General features: G+C 38.0%; 1 pseudogene; it reads left to right on the top strand.

Moving 5' to 3' along the window:
- The first annotated feature begins 7,323 nt into the window (after nt 1–7,323).
- Nucleotides 7,324–8,450, top strand: LOC138422811 (monocarboxylate transporter 10 pseudogene; annotated as a pseudogene).
- The last annotated feature ends 2,073 nt before the right edge of the window (nt 8,451–10,523 follow it).

Genomic DNA, 10,523 nt, shown 5'->3' with positions numbered 1-10,523 from the left:
TGAACTTTTATTTTCATATCTTATGATCACTTTAAAATTTCTATTAAATAAAAAATTGCTTGATTTCCAAATGCATGGCCAATTTATCACATAAGGAGTTAGATGTAAAAACAGGAAAAGAAAAAATTTGACTGTAAACATTCTATCTTCTTTATGCCTAATCAATGAAAATTTATCACATTAAAACTTACATAATTTAGTTTAATATCAAAAGTAAAACAGGAATGCTATTTACTGAAAACCATATTTTTTAAATGAAGCTCTACTATTCACTAAGAATACTACATATTGAGATCTGTAACTGGCTATTTTGAAAGTAGGAGTACATATATACTATGCAGTTCTAGGAGCATTTATGTAATGAATATAACTTCAATATTTATTGTGTAAGTCCAACAATCACTTTCCAAATTTCAGTTAACTAAGAGGAAAATGATGTGCTAATTAAAGAAATATAAATGTGTAATAAGAAGCAGTAATATATATATGTATTTATTGTGCATCTGTTTTATTTCATTTCAAGCACCATGAGGATTTTATATATATATAGGATGTCTCTATTTTCCTAGCCCTACACTGTCTACCAAACACTATACTTGCATTTTTATTTACTTCCTGGTTTATATTTTCCTCTGCATTTCCTTTGGCCTACAGCTAAATCTTATATTGTTGAAAATCAGAATTAGAAACTTGACCCTCTTTTTGACTCTGTATTCCACTTGGCATCAGTGTTCTCCCATTCACTATCCTTGTAGACATCATATCCTCATAATCTTCCTTAATTCTAGGACACCAGAAAAGATAAAGGAAACAGATTCTCCTCTCAGATTCTTCATAGCAGCCAGTACCACTGACACTTTAAATTGTGCAGTCATACTGATTTGGAACTTCTGAACTGCAAAATTATAGGAGGATCGATTTCTATTGTTTTAAGCTACTAAAAGTATGATGACGTTGCAGTAGAGATAATACAGTCCAAGCACAGAGTCCAGATAATTTTCTGGGATGAAGTTCAGAGAAGGAAAAAAAAAAAAGAGAGAGAGAGATAAGTCACTGTGTTGATTAGGTGTCAATATCCGGGTATATTGGTTAAATAAAGCTAGATTATCTGGAGAGGGCTGCTATATAGGTGTGCGGTCCTTCTTGATATCCAGCTGCCTCTGCTATACCTATGAGGACCCTGCCTCAGAGCTGCAGTAACGAGAAGAGGCTAATTGGCTATATTATGACTCATTATCACTCCCTTAGGTGAAGAGAGATAATTCTGAGGTGTGTTCTACATTTTCTCCCAGAGTTGTTTGAATCTGCCCAATAATATAATATTTATTAGCTTTTCCCCCTTTCCTTTACTTCCCCCTTCCCAAACTGGTATTTCTGGGGATTGTTTCACAAATATAACACTTACATTCAAATTTTTATCCTTTGGTCTGCTTCTGGGAAACATCATCTAAGACACTGTAATATATCACAATTTAAAAGATTATGAATATTCACTAGATATTTTGTCAGTCATAGCTGTTACTTCCTAGGAAGATTAACTCTGGACTGGTTGAATTAAACAAAGAATATATCAAGTAGACACACAGTAGCTCACAGAATCTTTGGAAGAACTAGAGAAGAAAGATTTCAATTAAGCACTCAGGAAGAATTCCCCAAAACTGAGTAGCTATAGTAGTGATCTAGTGATAGAACTCCTGGAATTGCCAGTAGACTATAGCTGGACTGCTGTTACTTCTGCTGCCTTCTTCTACTCTAAAAAATTAATTGAACTGTAGCTACTACAGTAGCTACAGTTTGTCAGGTGGCACAGTGGTAAAGAATCTGCCTGTCAATGCAGGAGATGTGGGTTTGATCCCTGAGTTGGGAAGATCCCCTGAAGAAGGAAATGGCAACCCACTCCAGTATTCTTGCCTGGGAAATCCCATGGACAAAGGAGCTTGGTGGGCTATAGTCCATGGTGGAGCAAAGAGTTGGATACAACAGAATGATGGAGCACAGTATAACTACTAATGTTACTGATAAAATTGCCACTTCTGTTAAGGATATAATTGTACTTACCCCGGAGCTACCCAAGAGAAAAATGTTCTACTACTTCATGCTTCTTATGCCACTAGTTGATGAGTTAAGTATGAAGTGACTGCATTTGACCGGCAAGACAGAGTTAATGTATCTACTTTCTGACGGAAAGGGAGGCTGTGAAAATGAGTGTCTAGCAATCTCAACTTTTTAATAACAGGCAATTTCCACTTCCCACCAAAATTCATAAGGTGGGGAATTTCTTAACTATGAAGAGGGTCCTGATACTATTTGACCAAAAGGAATGTCAATGTTAAGTTGACATTAACATTAAGTAAGAACATTATGTATCTGAAAACACATATGAGAGTTTCTGCCACCTTACAATTGCATAATTCTCTGAAACCAAACTCAAAGTTACCAGAAACAATAGAAATTTTAATCATTTACTTGACCTGATTTGGGATGCACCACCTTCATAAGAGTCAATAACTCCAACTTAATATGGTTCTAACATGCTTCCCAAACCCAATTTAAATATCAGAGGAAAACTATGGATTCTTTCTTTATTTTTATTGCATAAGGGAATATTTATTGATATTGGAAAATATTCACTTTTTAAAATGCATGTATAAGACAAGAAAAGGATTACTAATGTGTGTGATCTCTGCTTTCTCCTCTCTCTACGTGAAAAGAATTCTACTCTGCCCAGTAGGTTTCTTTCTTTCTTTTTGATGTATTACTCTGTATGGCATATTGTATGGAATTATCTCCCCGGAAAGGCTCATTAGTGCCGGTAAGAGATAGAGCAGGCACATCTCCTAGGCTTGGTATCCCCCAATAGCTGGTCTTATTCAAAAACTGCTTTTCAGTTCTTGCTTTACAGTTGCAGCTCTTGGAGAAAATGAGACATTTGCAATCGCTGCTCATAATCCCTTCATTTCACTGTGTACTTGTTACTGGACCAGTTAGGTTAGAGCAGATCTCCTGCTATTCTCAAGAAGTGAAAATATAAATGCTCTATTTTGTCTTCAAACCCTGTATTTTTCCGCAATAACTTTCGAGGGTTATCATGAGACCTTATATCAAATTCCTTATATCAAAGTCCTGATGCCTTTTCTATGGTGTCACTTTCCTTTTATCTCCCCACCTTTGCTGGTGGATAGCTCCTTCTCTCAGCAAGAGAATACTGACATATCATCACATTCTAGAAGAGAAAAACTTGGCTTTATCCCATTTCTTAACCTGACACTTAAGCAAAAGCCATAAAGCAAGCCTACATAGAAATCTTAATGAAACTCTACTGAGGGATTCATATCACTATGATGATTAATTTCATATGTCATCTTGACTGAATCTTGGGATGCCCAGATAGCTGCTTAAATGTGTATTTGTGCATGTCTTCAAGGGTTTTTCCTAGAGATTAGCATCTGAATTGGTGGTCTGTGCAAAGCAGCCCAATGTGAGCAGGCATCTTTGAACCAGTTAAGGATCCAAATAAAGAACCAAAAGGCAGAAGACTGCTTGACCTGGACATTGGTTTCTCCTGACCTTAGACTGGGACTTACACTATCAGTGTTTGATTCTCAGGAATTTGAACTCAGACTAGAACTTACATCTCTGTATTTCCTGGGCCTCCAATTTATAGATGGAAAATTGCAGAGTTTCTCAGCCTCCATAATTATGTGTGCCAATTCCTTTTAATAAACTAAACTCACACATTCTCTCTCTCCGCCTTCCTCCCTCTCTCCTTCTCAGTTTTGTTTTTCTGGAGAATGCTGACTAGTAGAGTCATTCTTAGAGTAAGGCTGAGTAAAGACCTTTGTGAAAGTCATTCAGTTGTGTCCGACTCTTTGCAACCTCATGGACTATACAATCCATGGAATTCTCCAGGCAAGAACACTGGAGTGGGTAGCTGTTCCCTTCTCCAGGGTATCCTCCCAACCCAGGGACTGAACCCAGGTCTCCCTCACTGCAGGCAGATTCTTTACCAATCTGAGCCACAAGGGAAGCCCAAAGACCTTTAAGCATATAAAATTATTACCTACAAGTAACAGATTACTTCCCAGTTCACTAGAGGCCCCCAAGCCATATTCACCCTAACAACACTTAGAAGGAATCTCTGTTGGTTGGAGGCCATTGTTTCAATTGTAGCTATAGCTGTAATCAGTATGCAAATCAGACACTCCATAATGTTATCAGCTTTCAAAATCAAAGAAATTAGATGCCTTTGAAATTTTTAAGAACTCTGATGCTGAATTTATTTTACCACAAACACTGCTATCTATAGTAGTAAATTAACAGAAAATGATTAGTGTAAAAATATTCTTTGAACTAACCTATTTAACCGAGTCTCCTCCTTTTTTTTTTTGTTACTGAAAGAAGTCTGGTGTGAAACACAAAAGATATTCACACAATTTATATTCACTGCTTCTTCCTTCATTAAGCAACCCTGAAATCATGAGAGAGTCATTTTGTATCTACTTTCTTCTTTTATTAGCAGAGGAATATTAGAAGTGTTTAGCCTAAGTACACATAGATGTTTGAAGTTGGTCTCTAGGAAGATATGCAAAGGCAAGTGTTGGCTTTTCCACTTGATTTCTGACCAGATTTTATTCTAAACTCTAAATGAAGAATTTCTTGCTATTCTGAAAATATGTCATAGTTTCCTGTGTCTGTGCATTTATTTCTTTATACCGTTTCTTTTCTCCTCATTCCCATTATCTTCTCCATCTGCGCTGTCCATTTTCAAGGATCTCAAATCTATTGTGCTCCAAGATACTTCTCTTGGTTCTCTCAGCCAAAGGGAACTATGCACTTTTAAATCATCATAATACTTTACAAACTCAGCGCATTCTGCTTTGAATTATAGCTGTGTCATGCGTGTCCTAGCCTTTTATTGGTCTGCAGGCTACCTGAGGCCTGACTTGTTGGGCTTACCTGAGCAGCAAATATCAATTGAAACACATATTCAGAAAGTATTTGTTGAAATTATTTGAACTGTATGAATTCTAAATCAAATCATCCAATACAATAATAACATGTCTTAAAAAAGAGATCAGACTTTCTGTAGGATTCTACGGGGAACTGAGAGAAAACATGTACTTTGGACGAAGGCACATAAGATTGAAATTTTGGCTCTATAACTAATCACCTGTATGGTAAAAGACCAATTGTTAAAGCTCTCCCTAAGATTCAGTTTCCTAATGTGTAAAATATAAGTGGTAATATCCACTTTTCAGGGCTCTTACCCCACTATTTCACGCTAGTATGAGATAGTATGTGTCAATCACCTGTCATTTGGTATACAAATCTCAGAAATTAGAATTATTATACACATCAATGTAAATGAAATCCAGTAGGTATCTGTGTAAATCCAGTTTGTCTACTATCTGTATGATTTAGAAAAGTGGCAATACTGAAAATAAAGTCAGTTATTTGATACTTCAACAAACATTACAATATTTTCGTTTGAAAATTACACAGTGATAAATACTTCATTAAGCACATTAAAATCAATACAAAAGGGAAGTAGCTCATTAACTATTAGATAACTGACATATATTTGAAGTACAGGCATTTGTATTGTTCTTTAAGGCAAACACACAGTCATTTAAGCTATGTATCTATCTTTATTTTTTATGTCAAAGAGGATTGATGAAAGTCAAAAAGCTGAAGAAAAACAAAAATTCTGCATAAAATGCCTAGGAGTTTGTTGTTGTTTTTTTCCTTTCCTTTACTCAGTTATTTCTGTTCTTTGGAAGAGAAACACATTTGAATGTTGCATTGTCTTCAAAGTGGGGAATGACTATTATACATAAAGTCACAATATGTAGCCTAACAATTTTAGAAGAGAGCTAAAATTTTAAATCACTCCTGGTACTCACGATTCTGCTGCTCTCAGAAGGATCCAAATGGGATGACTTGGTCAGGCAACTGAAGAATAGTGGAGGATACATCTGAAAGCACAAGAAATAATTTATTCTGTCAGTAATCTATTTCCCAGAGCCCCCAGATTTGCCTGGCAGGTAGTAGCAATAGTAGCAGTAGTGTGTGTTCAGTAATGTCTGACTTTTTGCAACCCCATGAACTGTAGCCTGTCAGGCTCCCCCATCCACAGGCTTTTCCAGGCAAAAATAGTACAGTGGGTTGCCATTTCCTCCTCCACGGTATCTTCTCAACCAGGACTGAACCCAAGTCTCCTGCCTGCATCTCCTGCACTGGCAGGAGGCTCCATCTGACGCACCAGGGTAGTAGGATCTTGATAAATATTTGTTCTGTGGATGAAAAATGATGCCTGCCACATTTGCAAACAAAGGATACTGTGGCATTCTAGCCATCAGCCACAACCTACCAGACCCTGATAGTGAGGGCCGAAGAGCTCAGGAAGGAGAAAAACGGGCTTTCCTCAGCCACTCCCAATGGTGCACCCTGAGGAGACTCAGGATGGGGAAGAACTGGATCCTGGTCTTAGCTGGCCAGCGTGCGAGGAGCCCAGACTCTTGCATCTTCCTATGCTTAGAAAAGCTTAAAAAAAAAAAAAAAGAAATAAATGTTTTATTTTCTTCTATTGACAGTAATTTTTTGATGTTCTGATTACCTGGTTTATGTTTCAAAACTCCTATGTAACCTGGTTCATCCTTTACCACTTCAGAGTAGTCCTTCAGAGCGATCTGGGAGGATATCTTTCAGGCAATGTGCAAGTTGGGTCTTGTCTGACTCTGCCACCCCATGGACTGTAGACCGCCAGGCTCCTCTGTTCATGGGATTTCCCAGGCAAGACTAGTGGAATGGGTATCCATCCATTTCCTTCTCCAGGGGCTCCTCCTTATGCAGGATAGAACCCATATCTCTTGCATTGGCAGGTGGATTCTTCACCACTGGGCCACCTAGGATGCCTCTTCCAGGCTTTACTCCTCAGGAAATTTACCAAATCAAACATAATTTTCAACTTTTAGGTTGTGCATTTTTTTCAGTTAACATCTGAATGACTTATGTAATACATATTTGAAATATAGACAATACCCAGAAGTTACTGTGATCAAACTACCAGGTAGATAGATAGATAGACATATAACCTAGATCTTTTGCTTGATATTAGTAAAAATTAAAAAAAAAAAAATAAGTGTGAGTTGCCAGGCTGTGGACGGGGAGGCCTGAATCTTAGCTCTGCGCGAATGCTGGGGCTCCACAGCCCGTGTGGGACTCTGTAGCCCACTAGCCTTACTTGGCTGCTCCTCCGGCTTTTGGCAGGGAGCTTGGCCCCGCCCAATCGCCCAGTGCCGTTCAAGAAGGTCGCCTGCGGTCATGGTGAGCTCCTAGAAGGAGCCCGCCACCTCGTGGGGGATCAGCGAAGCCTAACCACCGGGGTCCCGCCTCCTTGGGGGCTGCTTGGCTGCTTAGTCCTGGACCCTCTGATGGCCGGAGGTGGCCACAGCAGAACATGTGGAAGATAGAGCTGGTGAGTGCTGGGCTCCCTGAGCTCCGTGAGGCCAACTCGGGCTGGCCGGTGACGCTGGCCACCTGTGAGGCAACCGGTCCATGTTCACATCCCAGAACGCCTGCGAGGTGCTCTTCACGTCACTGCGGAAGAGCCTGGGGTCCAAGGACAGTGGCAAGATTGTCTTCAAGACAGCTTGGGTAAGTGCTCTCTCCATGGGGATGATTGTCTTCTGCTGCTCGTTAGCGTCTTCTCAGAGATGTTTGATGATCAGAAAACAGGTGTGGTGGGTGCTGCTGTTGAGGTTGTTAGACGCTTGCCTGGTTCTTTAATAAACTCCATGGAGCCTCCATACCTTTTCTTGTGGAATCCTGTTTGCCAGTATTTGCGAAAATCCTATTTGCCTACACTTGCCTTCACTGGTCATTCTGGGACACTACTTCAAGAAGTTCCTTGGACGGGTGAATGGCACTCTGATTGCTGGCAGCAATGCCTTCCTGGTTTTGCTGTCTTTCCTTCTGAGGGTTCTGACTGACAACTGGGGCCTCTTTAGACACAGAGTCCTCTGCCTCTTGACATTTGTTCTCTTTCTGGCTGGTTTTACTTACGGACCCCTTGCCTTCTGTGTAAAGATGGTGGAACCAAAGGAGGCAACAGATTCTCCCTCTTTTCCCGGAGAAACTTCAGTTATACTCAGTTCAATTTTGCCGTCTTCAGGGTGACAGCTTATGTTGTGTCGGCAGTTGGAATATCGGTTGCACTTTTAGGAGACCATGTGCCTTATTTTCACTTGGGTTGGCCATGCCTTGCCGGGGTCATTTCAGAAGTGGAGTGCTGCTTCTTAGCCACACTGCGCCAAGACCAGAGTTTTCTTTGCCTTGCAAGTTTCCTTTCTGTTCCCTCAGAACTAGAACAGAGGCAAGGTTGGACCATCCGCACCCTCAGCATGCTGAGCAGCCGCCGACTGAACTCAGGAGGAAATGGGCTAATGTGAATGAGAGGTTATCACATAACCCTTTTTCCAGCTTCCACATCTCCTCCTTTAGTCTAGTTTCTTGCCTGGAGAATCCCATGGCCAGAAGATCCTGGCAGGCTTTGGTCCATAGGGTCACAAAGAGTCAGACACAACAGAAGCCACTTAACACAGCACAGCATAATACATTTTGTGAATATGAGAAAATTAAAATGCATTTCACAATCTATGACAAGCAGTATATATACATAGTTTTATGTTCAATTTTGTTTCCTGCAATAAACATAAAGCATTAGCTGAAGAAACCATGAGCAAATGTGTAAATTTTAGAAAGTTATCTTATGATTTTTATATCAACTAGAAAGCAAATTATGATAGAGGAAAAATAAATATTAAACTACTTATACATGATATAATTAAACACTTAAATTCTATTTATTTCTGTTTTGGGATGTACAGCTGTATTTTGTTTGTTTTTAATTTAGTGGAATTAATTGGAATTGGACTGACTCATCAAAAGTAGCTATTAATTATACAGGAGACCCTTCATAAGAAACTTAGCCTATACTGAACCATAGTTTGATTCAGAGCTGTGTGTGAGATGTTTTTAATCTGTAATTTTGTGAGTGACCATGGTAACAACTGTGTTATGTACTTATACAACTATTTTATTTCTTTGTTTCTATATTTAGTGTTCAATAGTTTATGCTCAGATATTGAAAAATTATTTTTCCTTCCTCAAAGAATTAGCAAGACAAAACAATTCTCTGAGATGAGATTTAGAATTTAAAAATCATATTCTTGCTGCTCTTGTTTTTTGGAATGGATTTTTGTGTTAGCAAAAAGAATTACCAGTGTTGTTTTTAATGCTGCAATTTAATAATTTGTGTAAAAGTATTTAGCAGTAAATAGCTACAGTCTGTTGGCTCTGATAGGTCTTATTTTTTTCATCTTTTATCCTCTTCTCTTTGATATTCACTGAGAATTATAGGGTTATTTGATATCTGTTAGATAGTTGTAAAAATAAAGTATTAATAGACTATGTAAATATATACTGAAAAATAATGGGCACATTGAATTGTCTTGAGTTGTTATGTGAGTCATATTAGATTAGTCTACAGTTTGGGAATAGCTATTTTCCATGGCTCAGACGGTAAAGAATCTGCCTGTAATGCGGGAGACCCATGTTCAGTCCCTGCTTTGGGAAGATCCCCTGGAGAAGGAAATGGCAACCCACTCCAGTATTCTAGCCTGGAGAAATCCATGGACAGAGAAGCCTGAGGGGCTACAGTATACTGCGTTGCAAAGAGTTGGACATGAGTGAGCAACTTCCACAGTTTGGAAATAAATACTTCCAAATAAATATAATAATAAAAATATTTTTCTTTTTAAAACTAGTTTTATTTCCCAAAGTAACCTATAATAGTCAAATCTTTATAAGGTGCCTGCTATTCAAATTTCTAAATGATAAAAGGTGGCTTTAATCAAGGGGATTGCAGATAGTTAATTCTGTGGTTGTCCCTTTCTTTGATTTGAACTTAATTATTTATGTACATTACAATCTTGTTAATTTACTCTTTATTCTCATCTACATTTACATTAGACACAGGAGAAATTAGGACAGCAACATCTGGCTTTAATGAAATAGAAATAGTTAAATAACTATTGTCATCATCATTCAAGACTGCATTTTGTTGTTCCACACACTGAAACAGTCACATCAGATATACCAAACAGAAGGAACAGCACTAAAAAGCAAATTAGTTTACTCTATAAAGAATTATAAACATGTATCCAAAGTCCTATTATATTCACTTCAGTTATTTTCTAGCTGATTGATAATTTTAAATAATTTATAATTTTAGGACATATCTCAAATAAATTTTCCTTTTCCTTTTATAAAATAAAGAAATAATACAGATATATGACAAAAAAAATAGTTCGAATGATAAGGCTCAAAATGAAAATCTCTTTCTCTGTCCTACTGTTTCTTCCCAGAAAATAACCCTGTCAAATTCCAATCTTTTTGAAGTTTTTTTTTAATTGAAATGTAGTATACTTATAATATTTATTAGTTTTGGGTGAATAACATAG

This window comes from Ovis canadensis, chromosome 17 (genome assembly GCF_042477335.2).
Source record: "Ovis canadensis isolate MfBH-ARS-UI-01 breed Bighorn chromosome 17, ARS-UI_OviCan_v2, whole genome shotgun sequence".
Lineage (NCBI taxonomy): Eukaryota > Metazoa > Chordata > Mammalia > Artiodactyla > Bovidae > Ovis > Ovis canadensis.
Note: the sequence above shows the minus strand (reverse complement) of the source record. Positions and strands in the feature narration are given on the sequence as shown.